At 40.3% G+C, this 16,737-nt stretch overlaps 1 pseudogene; it reads right to left on the reverse strand.

Moving 5' to 3' along the window:
- The window catches only part of LOC109052991, a 118,252-nt pseudogene that overhangs the window by 3,887 nt on the left and 97,628 nt on the right, over window positions 1-16,737 (reverse strand).

Genomic DNA, 16,737 nt, shown 5'->3' on the forward strand with positions numbered 1-16,737 from the left:
TCCAGTCTTCAGTGTCACATGATCTTTCAGAAATCATTCTAATATGCTGCTCAAGAAACATTTCTTATTATCAACGTTAAAAACATTTGTGCTTCTTTTTTTCCCCTTTTTTTTTAAAGCTGTGAAATGGTTTTCAAATAATTCCTGCTATCGTTTAAATATGTAGTGTGTACTTTTCTCAATCATACACGAGTCCCGACCATCTGATCCACCAAAATTCTGTCGGTTCACAATTATCAGAGATCAAACAGCATGTCAGAAAGAGGAGAAAGAGAGAGAGTCTTGCTTCCTCATGTTCACTCGTAACCTTTCAGATCTACAAACACGACAAAATGAGCAGAAATCCAGGACACCTTTCTACACAGACATGTATATTTAATATCTGGGCCTGTTTCATCTCGCCTTCATTTCAGACGAATCAGAGCTTCTCTGCTCATCATGTTTCCAGATCCTCCGTAAATCTTCTCTAAAACAGAGTTCAGTGATGCAGTCGTTCTGCAGAACGCTCCGGAACAGAATGGCGTGATGGCTTTGAACAGACCGCAGAACATCTCTATCCTTCTCACACTTCAAAGCGTTGAGGTTCAGGCTTTCTCTGGCTGGGTGTAATTCTACTTTGCATAGATTTGACTTTCTGCTGCTTCAAAAGCGTTTAAAGAGCGGGTGATGTGCTCTCCTGCTGTACATTGATGCACTTGTAATGACTGCACAGTTCTGGTGCACAAGTTCTCCAAATGGGTCAAGAGCACCCAGTGTCACACGCTGCAGTCGCTTTCAACTTTAAATTCAAATTTTCTTTGCGCAAAAGTTGACTTTTCCCATCTCCCATGCTTAAAGACCTACAAGCTTCCTGCATAACTGAACTGCTCTGCAAGTCATTTCACGATTGTAAATCAAAACTGGTTTGGACAGAAACTCTATATTTACCCAATGATCAGAGATCAAACAGAGAGTATAACTGTTTAAGACAAAAATAAGAGATGAAAAATCGGAAAAGCACATTTATGAGCAAATTTGTTCTGACAGAAAACCAGTAATTTCATCCAGATACTAAGCATATACAGAAGAATATTCCCTCCCAGCAAAATAATACAAGGAAAAATCTATGAAAAAAAAGTATATTCATAATGAATAATTTAATAGTTATTTAATAAAGTAATTAGTTCACTAAAAGTCTAAGATTAAATTCAACATAAATCAAAATTGGCTTTTACTGAGTGAATTAACAATGCATTTGTGCAAATTTGCATGAACTAATTAAAATATAATCCTTCAATGCAATTTCACTTTAGATAAAAACATCTGCTAAATACATAAAAGAAAGTTATTATTGTAAAGACAAAAAAGTTTGCAATCATTGATCATTAATCATGGCCTATTGGTTAGAGAGTTTGACTCCTAACCCTAAGATTGTGGGTTCAAGTCTCGGGCCGGCAATACCACGACTGAGGTGCCCTTGAGCAAGACACCGAACCCCCAACTGCTCCCCAGGCGCCGGTCTATAAATGGCTGCCCACTGCTCCGGGTGTGTATTCACGGTGTGTGTGTGTGTGTGTGTGTGTGTGTGTGTGTGTGTGTGTGTGTTTTTTTTTTGTGCGTTGTGTGTGTGTGTGTGTGTGTGTCTGTGTGTGTGTGTGTGTGTGTGTGTGTGTGTGCGTGTGTGCGTGTGTGTTCACTGCTGTGTGTGTGCACTTTGGATGGGTAAAATACAGAGCACAAATTCTGAGTATGGGTCAACATACTTGGCTGTGTGTCACGTCACTTAATAATGTAATAAATTGCTCCTCCTTTAAAATTATTTTTGTTGCTCATTCCCTTTAAACTTTCCACTTTTTACCATCCAATCAATTCTCATTGGATAAAATTAAATCCCACTTTACACTTTTTCCTTGTTGAACATCCTCTTATATCACACTTAATTTAGTTGCTTAATAAGACCTGAAATGTGAGAATGTGCAATTGTAACTTTAAGTCAAGTGAATGCTGTTTAAACAACTGAGAGAGAGAGAGAGAGAGAGAGAGAGAGAGAGAGAGAGACCTTTCAGTTACTCTTCTAACACAGAGTTTAAGTAGTCTGACCTTGAGCCATTAGACATATGTAAGTCCCACTACCACACACACACACATATGAGGGTTAGTGGCTGATCCTCCCCCTTTGTCTTGATCAGCAGCATTTGATCCCGAGCGCTCCCTCAGGGCTGCCGCTCTTGCTCTGATAGACCAGCAGCACACGGGCAGCCAAAAGCCATCTAAATGCTCTTGATTCTGCCTAGTGCCTGAGTAGCACACCGCTGGAGCAGAGAATGCCACCCTAGACAAAACCAGCGGCTTAGCCCTCTACCCTCTCCAAAAAATCACAATAAAATGTAAGTTTTTTTTTTTCTTTGAAAACTGTTAGACACAAATGTTTATTGAACTGGCCAGATTATTAAAATGTAGTATGAATTTAATAGAACTTTCATTACAGTAGTTTTTTTCAACTGCTTACATTTTCAAACTTTGTCTCCAAGAATTGCACACACAAAATGCAAAACGCCATGCATCTCTTGCAAAATGAAGCACTGCATTTGAAATATCACGATCACATCTCAAAAGGAAACATTTGCAAACACCTTTGCCGTAATATTAATTCCTGTTAGATTTTTGTGTGTTATATAGAGAATTGTGTGTGTATGGTTTTGCAAATTTGGTGTGTGCTTCTGGTGTTTGAGTGTCAGCTTTCAGAAACTGTGTGACAAGTAAAGATTTTGCATTTAAGCAGTTGAAAAAAAATTAAATCATTCTGTTACATTATTCAAGCATAGAAACAGATGTCTATGCTTACGTAAATACTGTATATTGCATGCATTTGAGTTAAAGGAGACATATTATGCCCCTTTATACAATATGTAATATAAGTCTCTGGTGTCCCCAGAATGTGTCTGTGAAGTCTAGCTTAAAATACTCCACAGACCATTTATTATATAATTTTGAAAATGCCTATTTTGATTGGAAGCAGACACACGCTGTTTTTCGGGCCTGTGTCTTTAAATGCAAATGAGTTGCTGCTCCCCACCCCCTTTTCCATAACAGCTTACAGCTTCTACCTGCTAAAAACATCTGTTTTGGTTCTGATTATTATGTTTATCACACTCAAATCAAGCGTTTTAAACCATATGAATTATATATATATGTTTTTCTGAGCGCACACATCTGAAGCACATGGACAGAAAGCGGCTGTCACAGCATGTGAGTACTAAACTAAGTTCTCATTCACTGACACGTTTACATTAAAAACACACATGAGTTACAAAAACAGTCAGTTATATGTCTGTGATGGTAAAATGGCTGGGAAATAAATTGCATGTTTATTTTAGATCAGTGTGGCAGCAGCTATATACAGTAAATAAATCAATAAATCCACTGCTCTCTTGTCTCCTCTGAGGCTGGGACTCTAAACAGTGTCCTGTGCTTGTCAGTGCAGCCATAGGAAAAACAGTTAGCATGTTTTGCTCAAACTTTCGCCATGGCATTAGAGCTGGTCCACCGTTGTTACTTGCAAAATCAAAATGACGGTGCTGTGCATGTAAACGTACATATTAAGGGGTGGTAATATCATAATGAGATCCCTTTGCCACGTCACCAAGGGAGTGAAATCAGAAGCGCTCATTTTTTCAGACGCTTGCAGAAAGCAACGTCACTAGGGGAGCGAAATCAGACGCGTTTGTTTTTTTTTTGTTGGTTGGTAGATGCACCGGGGACCTGATTATAGCACTTAAAACATGTAAAGGCCTGTTCACACCGGGACGAATTTCGCGCGCGATATTCGACGACGTTTAACGCCTCGTGACTAAACAAAGGGCGCCAATGTGCGTGTGCACACCGACGCGAAAAACGCCACGCGTAAAAGCGTCATTTTTAAAAAAAAAACGCCTCGGGTTCGTTTTTTTTTGGTTTGACGCGCCACGTCAAAAACTATACGACCAATGAGAATGGCGCTTTTGCACACGTGTCTGGAGCTTCTGAAGTTACAGTAAAACACAACTTGGGGGCGCTCAAACACAAAACTGTCTTGCTGAGCACACATACGTAACGGCGAAGAAGATATACGCCAAGTAGCGTCTACACTGCCGGGAAGAAATAAGTCGAAGATGCAAGGCAAGATGAATGGTCTCGTTGGTGTCGGAACACAAAGAACTATATGACAAACGCGACAGCGATTACAAAAATCTTGATAAAAGAGAACTAGTATTTCTAGTATTTCTGTTTTACATTAAGCGCCATCTAATGTCAGGGAATGAATTTGCATGTTCACTCTCGGCTCATCGTCAGCGAAAATCGCTTGGGTGTGAACAACAAAAACGCGTTGAAAAACGCTGGCGAATAACGCGCGCCGATATTCGTCCCGGTGTGTACGGCCCTTAAAGGTCAGATTTTCATGATATGTCACCTTTAAGAGAGACACTCAGAATGTACACAGAATGTAAATGTTTCAATCTCTCAGTTATAGTTTGCATGTAGAAGTAGATTTGACAGCACTGAGAAATGCCAGTTTCAGGATATCGATGCAGTATCATAAGACAAGAAACTGTAATTTGTTAAAATATGACTGCATCAACAAAGTTCTTTTGTGCAGTATATTGGCTGGTCAGTCATTTGTCTATCACAGAGGACAATAAATAAATAAATAAAGAGCCTGAAAATCATAAAGGAGCTGGACAAGCAAGCAAACTCTAGACTTTAAACATGGTTTCATAATGAAAGTTCAAACAAAAAGGGCTTTTACACACATAAGATCAGAAGAAAAAAAAGTATTTTAGGGCCACTGAATGATATTAATTAAAAAATGTTTATTTTATAACTTTTTGTTTAACTCTGTTCTAAACTCTGTGATTTCTGAAAACAGTTGGAACATTCCAAACGAAATATTTGCAAGAGCAGCAGCACAGTCTTCAACACTACATATTGTACACAGCTAGTCACTCCAGTGAAACCAGCTAACCACCGGTGTACCTCAGGTTTCAGTATTGGGATATCTTTTCTTCTCAATAAACATCACATTATTGTGATTAGTCAGGCACAAAAGCCTGCTGGGTTTGATTCCCAGTAATGCCTGAACAGATAACATGCATACCTTTATTGCAAAGTTTCTTTCGATCAAAGCATCCGCCAAATGCATTTGTGTTTAAGAATGAGAGCCAAAATCGGAAAATCTATATATATATATATATATATATATATATATATATATATTAGAAACAAACAAACAAAAAAACAATGACAGGGTCACTCAAATCCATTAACGGCATAAAAAAACATTGTATGTTTCTCATTGTATGTGTTTGTGTTGGGAGGGGCAGCAATCTCTGAAGGTTTTCACAAATATAAACCTTTTTAATCAGGACTTACTGATTTGTCTTATAGACTGTTGCGTGGAAGAAAAGAAGAAAAAAGCAATACAATAAACCACTAAGGGTTTGAGTTTTATGCTGTACCATTTGCCTTGCATATCGTAAATGTTTGTATTTGATAGATAAAAAGGCTGAGAATTCTTCTCAGAGACGGTTTTAATTTGACGAGACTCAGACCGGCTCTTAAAAAGCACCTCTAAATCCCTTGAAAATCAGAACGTGCTTCAGAAACTACATAAAAGAGATGCTAAAAGGGTTTTTAGCCTTATAAATGTGGGAGGCGTATTGATTCCCGTTGCTCACGTGCGTGATCACCTGACACGTCTCGGGCTGGGCCAAGCCGTCGGGGTTTGTTTGTACAGATGGAGGAGAGGGAGGATTGTAAGGCAAAATCATCAGCAGGGCTCTTTGATGTCTAAATGAAGCATGTGCAGACCAGACCATACATACACACACACACACACACACACACACACACACACACACACACACACACACACACACACACACACACACACACACACACACACACACACACACACACACTGTTGAACATAGATGCTGAGAAACAACACACACAAACACACACTCGGATAAAAGCACAACACTAACCCACATACCTACATACAAAAATGCAAAGAGAAACCCCATTTTAACATTAACCTGTTCTGTAAAAGTGCATGCAGACTGCATTCTTGAACCCTCTCATACTAAGCTACAGAACAAAACTAAAGCTGGACCATTAGTAATGCATATAGTCTTATTCCAATTACTGTAATTTAATAATAATAATAATAATAATTTATACTGTACTATTCTTCATTATATTCTTCATTATCATACTGTAATTCAGAAGTGAAAATCATAGACAAAATAATATTTTTCAAACTAAAGAAAAAACAATACAAATTAAGTTTAGCAAAAAAAAAAAAAAACCTGCTGTGATGCATTCTTTTGAATTGTATTTATACTATCATTGCAAAGTTAAGGGTAGGTAAGACAAAGTGCATTAATAAAACAAACAAACAAACATATCAAAAAAAAAAAAAAAAAAAAAAAAAAAAAAAAAACAGCAATGTTATGAAATTTTATTGCAATTTTAAACAACAGTTTTCTATTTGATTCTATTTTAAAATGTGATTTATCCAGTCTTCAGTGTCACATGATCTTTCAGAAATCATTCTAATATGCTGTTTTGCGTCTCAAAAACACTTCTGATTGTAATCAATGATGTTGAAAACAGTTGTGCTACTTATTTTTCTGAAACCACAATACTTTATTTTAAATATCCATTGATGAATTGACAAAAGAACATTGTTTATTTAAAAACAAAATCTAATTTGGATCAATCTCCACATGTAACACACATCTATCCGTGATGTCTTTGGTCCTGCGGAATCTGACATGTTAAGATGAGTCTTTAACTCAAAACAGTCGCACCTCAGGAGGATGAAGGGAAATCCACCTAACTCATCACCAAGACTTAAACCATAATACCACTGATGCAAATATGCTAATAGATGGGACAGTATAAGTATCAATTTAAAGACTCAGTCTGTTACTGTCCCGTGTGAAAGTACATCCTGTTAACTCTGTTAAAGTTACTCTGTTTCTCATTGACATTAAGAGGATTGCAAAAGTTGGCACCAAGTTAACTAGACTTTCCTACGATACAGTGCTCACTCAGCCAAATCTCACCTACTGAAAACAGGTGGAGAAATGAAGAGCAATGTTTAGCCAGAGCTGGAAAGCATCAAAATCAAAGTCAAGCTGCTCTTTAAAAAAAAGTAGCAGGCTCTTAACAAAAAAGTAGCTAACTACTAAGGAGGCAATATGTTTTACATTACATCAGTCTCAGATTATATGATTTTTACAGATTATATGATGATTACAGAATTATTAACTTTCAAATACTATAAATATAAATAATGCTCAACAGCAATGTTTAACAAAACTACAAAAAGGAAGTCAATGGAAAGATAATGCAATGCATGGGGTTGACTGTTCCAGGAATATAACTGAGTGATGATTCAAATGAAAAGGTTGATTAGTTTTGGAACCAGTTTATTAAAAAGAAATGTCTGAACAAACTTTCTGAAATGAGTCACTCTTCCCAGAGTTTCTAAAGAGTCATTATAGTCTCTGCTTGGTTGTAAGGCTGTTTGTGCAAAATAATGTGACAAAAACAGCGATCAGCATTTTGTCATGCTGCAACGCTACTGTCAAAATGCTTATTTATACTGGAAAAGCTAGACTCTTATGAAAAAGGCAGAGTTTTCACTGTTGATTTAATAGGGTTGTTCCAGGTGGACTGTTGTCCAACAACACTCTAAGAAAAGTCTGTAGAAATAAGGCACAGGGCACTGTGTATTAAACATATTTAATATTGACAGTTAGTAGTTGAAATGGGTACTACAGTCCAAATTCAAAATACCAGACAGCGTTGTTTATCCCACCCCTTCCTCCTCAGACTTGACGCTCACATGGGCAGCCAGATTGAGAACACGCAACAGGAAAGCATGCAATTGACAACAGAAGGTGACAAGCCTTACACCAAAAGTGTCACGGTTGTGTCAGGAGGAAGACAAAGGAGACAGCTGGTGCAAACCAAACTCTCAGTTTAAAAACAAAAAGGCAGAAGGACAATGGGAAACACAACATAGAGTAACTGATAATTAAGCAATGAGCAAAGGAACAAATGAACACAGGAACATGACCAAATAAGGAAAAACAGGATCCAAACAGGGGGTTGGGGTTGAGCTGGAGGCTGTTGCAGGACGGGACAAGGAAGACCTCCAGGGCGGAGGCCATGGCGGAGCAGGGAACTCAGGAGGCCATAGAGGAGTTGACAGCTCGGGGAGCCATGGTGGAGCAGGCAGTTCAGGAGGCCATGGCGAAGCAGGAAACTCAGGAGGCCATGGCGGAGCTGACAGCTTGGGGAGTCATGGCTGAGCATGCTGTCCAATGAGCAATTGCGGTGCAGGCAGTTCAAGAGGCCATGGCGGAGTAGGCAGCTCAGGAGGCCATGACAGAGCAGGAAACTCAGGAGGCCATGGTGGAGCTGACAGCTCGGGCAACCATGGCAGAGCAGGCAGCTTGGGGAGCCATGGTGGAACATGCCGTCCAATGAACCATGGTGGTGCAGGCAGTTCAGGGGGCCCCAGCCCCCACCATGGCCTCTATGGCTGGAGCCCTACTACGCCAAAAAAAAAAAAAAATAGTTGGAGAGAATAACAGGGTCTGACGCCCTCTCGGTGCCAAAACCGGGGACTGGAGCCTTCTTTGAGCTTAACTGGGGATCAGGGGACCTCCCTGGACTTATCTGGGGGGCTGGAGCCGACACTGGAGCGAGCTCTGGGGCTGGAGCCGACACTGGAGCGAGCTCTGGGGAAGCCTACAGGCTTGACTTCGGAGCGTCCGGTGGGCTTGAGTGAGCCATGACCAGCAGGCTTGACAATGGCATGGACAGCAGGCTTGTCTTCGGAGTGGCCAGCAGGCTTGACTGAGGAACAGCCGGCCGTCTAGACTTTCGAGCAGCCGGCGCTCCTGGGCTAAGGACTATGGTGGAGCTTTGGATAATACGGGGAACACCCTGGCTTCGGCAAGTTGGCGGAGCCATTGGTGAGGTATGTGGGGGTTTCCGGCATGGGGTGAGCTGAGGAGACACAGCGTGCTGCTGAGGGGGCTGGATAAGGAGACTTGAGATCTGCCTTTATTGCTTCGCAATCTGAACTTCGAAATCTGAACCATTCAAATAAAAATCATACATGGGGAGCAGATAGTCTCATCATCCAGCCTCAACAGAAAGCAGGCACCAAGTGCAGAGTCATGCCAGCTCACCCTGTTGGAAAGCTCGAGGAATTCCTCCACATATCCCTCCAAAATCAGACCACTTTGCAGTATCCCACACAGCCTGTCCTAATCCCTTGTCATCATGTTTTTTGGTCCGGTCTTCTGTCACGGTTGTGTCAGGAGGAAGGCGAAGGAGACAGCTGGTGCAAACCAAACTCTCAGTTTAATAACAAAAAAGCAGAAGGACAATGGCAAACACAATGTACAGTAACTGATAATTAAGCAATGAGCAAAGTAACTAATGAACACAGGAACATGACCAAATAAGGAAAAACAGGAACCAAACAGGAAACACGAAGAAAACTATAATAAAACAAACTGAACATGTGACAATAAGCTAATGAGTTTATTTACCCACATTTTAATTTAATTAAAATCAATACCCATGTTTTAGCCTCTGATCATAGAGATTTTTAGATGCCGACACAGAACAAACATTTCAAAGTAGAATAACTGGCTGTATTTCAGAGAAACAAGTATGTAAGCTTAGCATGTGTCCTAAATATCTGCAAACATAAATTGTGTTTTTTTATGCCAACTGTAGCCTAAGTTTAATATATTTAGTGGTGATGCATTCAAAATGAGAACCAACTTTCAAATAATTCAGAAACATAAGTTCTCAGAAAGTGTGCACAATGTACTAGTGCAATCAGCACAGTAAAACCTTCTGTGAGCAGTTTCTATTTATTATACTTTATACACAACCACTACACTGATTAAAGTTTATGTGCAAATTCACTTAAACAACAAATTTCAGGGCAATTATTATCGGACTTCAAATCCCCTGCTGCGAGCAATGTTCTTATTATTATGCAGAATCCACAGGTTTGTTTGTGAGATTAAAGGACAGTGTTTTGCAAGAGTCTGTTGCTTTATTCATTTCGGTGTGCAACTCAATCCTGTGCATCTGTCAGAACACTGTAGTCTGACAGATGGCTGCTTTAACAAATAGTTGCAATAGAAAAAGACTTAAACTGTTGGATCCCACAAACTAGATGTTACACAGCCACAATATTTCTGATCTAACACTACTGAATTTTTGAACATGTAACGGAGATCACTTAGTGAATACAAGTGCTCAGGTAAGTGCATCATTATGCCTCCAGGAGGTTTTGTACCATTTAGTTATTGGAGAAATTCTTAAGAGGACATTTGGTAACACTTTTGTATAGGGACAAATTCTCACTTGTAACTAGTTGCTTATTAGCATGCCTGTTATTAACATTGACTGTTTATTAGTTATTATAAAGCACATATTTTGCATGAACATATTCTATATCCCTAATCCTACCCAATACCCAAACTCAACAACTACCGTACTAACTATTAATAAGCAGCAAATTAGGAGTTTATTGAGGCAGAAGTCATAGTTAATGGTTTGTTAATGGTGGGAATTGGATCTTAAAATAAAGTGTGACTGTTTTTTTTTGTTTTTTTTTTTTGCAATAAATTATAATATTATCTGTTTTAGTTGTCAGATATCTGCTTGTTACCTTATTAAAGGGCTGCACTGAGTGATTATATATCCTGTAGAAATGTATTTAATCAAGGGCACTAACTAATTATATCCTAAGACTGGAAACTATTCAGACAACTCAACAACTGGTTGATTATGAGCCTTTCTAGTTTCACCAAGTTAGTAGTTTACTACTATTTGGCACTTTTGAGGAAAAACGAGAGTGATGTTGTATAAATGAGAGAGAGAGAGAGAGAGAGAGAGAGAGAGAGAGAGGGGGGTGGGGTTGGTGTGACAGATATGATGACTATGGTGGTGACAATAAAGGACCCAAAAATTAAATCCCAGATCTGTGTTCATCTTGCATGACATGACATGTTCCCTGCGGCTGACACAGTCAGCAGAGCAGCCAATTAGACACAGTCAATGACTTTAGCTCTGCACAGGAAGCCTAAATCTGCCAAATGATCTTAACAACAGTTACAGCATCACAAGCCATTCAAAGATTGCTCTGCACTCTCATTGTAAGCAAAAAAAAAGTTTTTAATGCATACTGGCTCACAAAAGTATTTGGACACTTAATTCTCAGTTAAACATGTCTGAATGTCTTGCATTAGATTTAAAATCAAAGCAAGTGTGAATGATTGATTTTCTCTTCACTAACTTCACTTTTCTCATTTTTGCTCAATGTCTTTGAATTGGCTGGTATTTTGGTGACCTCATTGTATACGTTTCTCTTTTCACATTATGATTAAGATATGAGAAAGCCTGAAATGTATTAAGTTCCTATTCAACAATGGACTTTCAGTAATTATATCATGCTTCATTAATTTATGAGGATAAACAAAACATCTCGGTTACGTAGGTGACCTTCATTCCTTGACGTTATGTCGTGACTTGACATTAGGGGATACACTTGGGAGCCCCAATCATCTTTCACTTTAAGAGAAAATGCCAATGAAATTTGGCTAGTGGATTTTGTATACCTGAGCCACTCCCCGTGCATATGGGTATAAACAGGGCGACAAGTGCATCCACTCTTCAGGTTTTACGCTGAAGAGCCAAGAACTTGTCCTGGGCCGCCAGCGATGGTTATGAGGTTGTGGCATGGGGACGTAACTTCTCCATTCCATCCATCAGAGAACGAAGGTTATGTACGTCACTGAGACGATCCCTATCTGTCGGTCATTACGAGTTATGTTGTGACTCGACATTAGGAATAGGAGTCCATGAAAAGCGCCACAACCTGAACCCTGTCACAAACCTATGGTATTGCAAATGTTGACAAGCAGCCGCGTGCTAGACAAATGCCACAAAAAGGTTGTAACCTTCCCAAATTTGCTGCCCTTGGTAGCCACAGGGATCAGAGGGGAGAATAACGCTGCTGGTGATTACCAAGCTGCTGTTCCTTTCACCACATAAATTTCTTAACAGAAGTGATTTCAACTTTCAATGAAAGATTTACTTCTAGGCTTTCCTATTTGTTGTTATAGCTTAGCAGTAACGGTGGGGAAGTGAGCCTTCTGTAGAAGAGTGCTACGGAGGCCACATCATAGCCACATGGAGGTATCATGTGGAGACACTGAATTGGACTGACAGTGGTATGGGGGAGTAATAATTGTGGAATGGGTGTATGATGTGGGTACTATGTGTTGGTAGGGATGTAATGACTGCCAGCAGAGACTGACAGATTGATCTGTCAAATGGAAGACTTGGGATCACAGAGAGGGGAACCTTACCATGGAAGAATACACATATGGTATTGCCTGCAGGAAATCAAGTCATATGGACACCTAGCCCAGCACAGGGGCTGACCGGGGATTCAGGCAAGCTTACACCAGAACTTGGCCTGGGGTTGCTTGAGGATACTCGACCAGGGTTCGCCGTCCAGGGAAACTACTGGAGGAGGAAAAAAGGCACTTGCATCCCTTGGTGAGGGGGAATGGCGCAGCAAGCATGACACCGACCAGCTCTTCCAGCCACTTACCTGTTACCCAACACACGGGAACAAACTGGCTTAATGGCGAGACTGTATGGTATGGCACCCATGATGACGAGCAGACTGAGGCCTGGCCCATGTGGCAGCGGTGGCTGGTGGTGCATCACGCCATGGCAAGATGTGATGTGATGGATAAGTTTGGTTTTGTTCTGCTGTGATGTGATGTGCTGGGCCATCAACATTGTCGCTGAACAGCCCAACCTGGGAGATGGGAGCATCAAGAAAGCCTGCATTTCATCTCATCCAGGTTAGTGTAGATATGGAGTTCTTGTTGTGGCTGGGTGGTGTTTTCTTTGTTGAGGGAGAGTTCCGTGACTTTCATCGACCGGAGGGCAAAGTCAGTCGCCGAGCGCAGCTCCTACATCAACCTCGGGTGGTGGCTACCCTCGTGCATTTGTTTCAGTGCCTTGGCTTGGTGGACCTGCAGGATAGCCATGGCATGCAGGGCAGAGGCGGCCTGGCCAGCAGCACCGTCAGCTTACAGACTTTGGATGGGAGACGGAGACGATTCCTCCAAATGGCGGCACCTGGGGAATGTCCGCGTATGCCCTGGTGGCCCCACCATAGAGGGAAGTGAGGACGGAGGAGGGAGACGAGCGGCTTCTGGCCGTAAAAGGGGCCATCCGCGTCAGCTCCTCATGCACCTCCAGGAAGAAAGGCACTGGAGCAAATCATGGTTGTGAGCCGCATCCCGCTCTGACAAACCAATCATTCAGCTGTGAGGACTTGGGACTGGGAGGTCTGTTGACCTCCAGCCTGATGCTCACGTCTGCCCGGGCAAGCATGGCTACAGCACCCAAAGGGGGGGCTTGGAGGACAATAGCTCATCACCCGATGATGTGATCAACATCTGATTTTCTGGGGGCGCACCTAATTAAAAGATGGCAGCCCACAAGGCGGACCAGCAAAAACACTCGGGAACCAATAAACGGGATCTTCACTTTGTAAGGAGTAATAGGTCTGTAGGCACTCAGCTGGCAGAGAAGCTCTTACTGTAACCCTCAGATCTCCCAGAGCGCCAGCCAGTGGTCCTATGCTTGAGCCAGAGAGACCGGGATGGGTAGTGGCAGAGGGTGCCACTCTTTTTACAAAAGAGAGGCAAGATCGCAGGAAAGTCATGCTCATACACCCACAACAAGCACATGAGTCATCCATGAACACAGCTTCAGCTTGGTAACTTGGATGCCCAGAGACTGTAAACAACCATTGTGTCCGTCCTCAGAAGACAGGTAACGACCACAACCAAGAGGACACAGACGGAACAACATCTTCAAAAAGACGCAAGTCATCCATGATATGCTCTTTTAGGAAATTTGCTCTTTCAGTTGAAGTGTCCAGGGGAATGACTGCAGACAGGGACACTGCTGTTCGCACCGTAACGCCAACCAGAACAGTTCCAGACATTAAATGGGCTTTGGGGAGAGCAAGCAAGTTCATCCACTCGGGTCCGAAGCAAAAATATGAAGAGTGTATGTACCTGTCGCCTATTTATACTTGTATGCATGGGGAGTGGCTCAGGTATGCAAAATCCACTAGCCAAATTTAACTGGCGTTTTCTCTTAAAGTCGGAGAAGATTGGGGATCCCAAGTGAATCCCCTAATGTTGAATAATGACAGATAGGGAACAGAGGTTGCACTATTTTACAGTCCTGTCCCACATACATACTGCACTATTTACTAAGTACAAAGTAAGAACATAGTACTTAAAGCTGCAGTCTGTAAGATTTGCCTCTTTGTCGCCATCTCTGTTTGAAAACCTGCAATTTCAGCTGTGTGCGGAATTATCTTCCTTGTGTAGGTTGTGCTCCGGCACGGCTCCAGCGCAGATGAATCTAATGTTTTGAGGAGTATGTGTGTGGCAGTCAATCACTGCACTGGTGTGGATATTGTACTTAGGAATCACAGATTCTAGCCTACATCTTGGAATATATGACCCAAATAAAAATTTTCACCGGATATTCTCATCTGAACAAGTAAGTAACAAGCCTGCCACTTTTGTTCTGACCAACTGAGGAAAAAGCATTATAAAAAGAAATCGTGCTACCAATGGTGATTAAATCTAAATTAGCTCTTATCACATCAAACTGTGCAAATTATTATTATTGTTATACTTTATTCTTAAATTGTTAATGTTAACAACATCAGCATTACGTGACTATGTGAATACAGTGTGTTTAAGCGAGTAGATTTCAATTTCTGTACAGTCTAGTCTCTAATTGTCATACCACTCGAATTTCATATAAAGTAATTCTTTTAACCCAAAAAGCAAATGATGCTCCCTTTGAACTGGTTATATTTAAAATACAAATTTTGTGTAATCCCAGGCTATCTGTAATCAGAATCACATTTAAAACTGGAATATAATTTAATTTAATTCACATGTGTTTCATAAACACATAATCCTTTCTGGATTACAATCCGCCATCAAAATGGTACATTTAATTATTCTAGCTGCTGTAAGAGAAGGCTACAAAAATTCCGCCACCTAGAGGATCCTCACATGTGATAGCCTACTAGCCGGGACTCAGTCTTTATGTTTACAGACATGACGTAATGATGCAGCATGCTCGAATTTCTGGCGAAAACCTACCCGTACCACTCAAATTAGTAAACATTATTATAAGCTAACTGATGTGAAACAGGCTAAAGTAAGGCGATAGTTTTGAAAACTGGCTGGTTATGTACTTGCTCAAATATTGATTTCTGATCATTTTTAACCAAAAAACGTTACGGACTGCAGCTTTAAGTAATTAAAGTAACTAGCAACTGGTAACTAGTAACTGTACTTAACCCTAAACGGTTAACCTTAACCCCTATTTTCTACTGTTACGCTAATGTTTCTGACCTTTAACTCCATGATGCTATTTCTTTTAATGCATCTGTATCTCTGTTTCTTTTTGCTTTGTCCTGTTGATATTTGCTTTAATCTTGGACTTTGACATTGCAATGTTGTTTCTTTGTTAATTGATTTTGCTGTATGAATGTTTTCTATTTCTTGTAAAGGTTACCTTGGGATCTTAAAATTGCTATATGAAGAAAAATTAAAAACACTTTATTTTAAGGTGTCCTTTTTACACTTACATGCATCTACTAATAACAATAAATTATGCATAATTACATGCAAGTAACCCTAAACCAAACCCTAATCTTAAATAATATAGTAAATACATGTAGGTAATTAATACCCTGTAACAAAAAACACCTTAAAATAAAGTGTAACCAAAAATGAATAACTAAAATTATTATGTAGTTACATGTAAGTTCAATTTAGTTGTTTATGTTTATTGGCCTATGATTTATTAAGCATTAATACAAGATAACAATGTTCCTAAATGACCATAAATATAATGTTTATTTTAAAGTGCTATCATAACATCTCATTATTTTGAGATGATGGCATGGTTTCCAGTAGAAGGTGGTTCCTTATGTAACAGTTTTAGAACAAATGAAGAGAAGATTTGGCTTTATGCAAACCACAATTAAATTTGGGCACAAACTACCTAGAAGAAATGTGCACTTCCTGAACTTAATCCACCAAATTGAGTGAAGGCACACTAACTAGGGATGACACTATCTGTTCGTGTGCACACATTAATTTGTTTTGTTACTCATTTGTGCTAATCCTGTAAAATTTTTGATCTTGTACTCGATGATGCATTCAGATGACATGTTCAGAGGTGTGTTTCACAGCCAACACACAGAGTAAAGCCCAGATCAGACTATTCTAACACTCCCACTCCCCAGAACCCTTCAGGCCAATGTGCAGGCCTGCCATCTGCACACAAGTAAATAAGAGAAGGCAGCATAAAGTGTTTCTTTCTAGAATTTTCTTTATGCCTTTCAAGGACACTTATGTATATGGAATAACGCATCATTGTCTTTATACATCCATACTTGATAAGTGCAAGTTAGTTCTCTTCTGTTGCTCTCTCTGCTAAAAAGGATCAGACTTCATGGTTTATGAAAGCTGAGCTCCTTATGTTAACCCGCTTTATAAAGATTATACTTTTGGTAAACATACATGTCAGCAGTGAGAAAAC

Source organism: Cyprinus carpio, chromosome B9 (genome assembly GCF_018340385.1).
Source record: "Cyprinus carpio isolate SPL01 chromosome B9, ASM1834038v1, whole genome shotgun sequence".
Taxonomy (NCBI): Eukaryota; Metazoa; Chordata; class Actinopteri; order Cypriniformes; family Cyprinidae; genus Cyprinus; species Cyprinus carpio.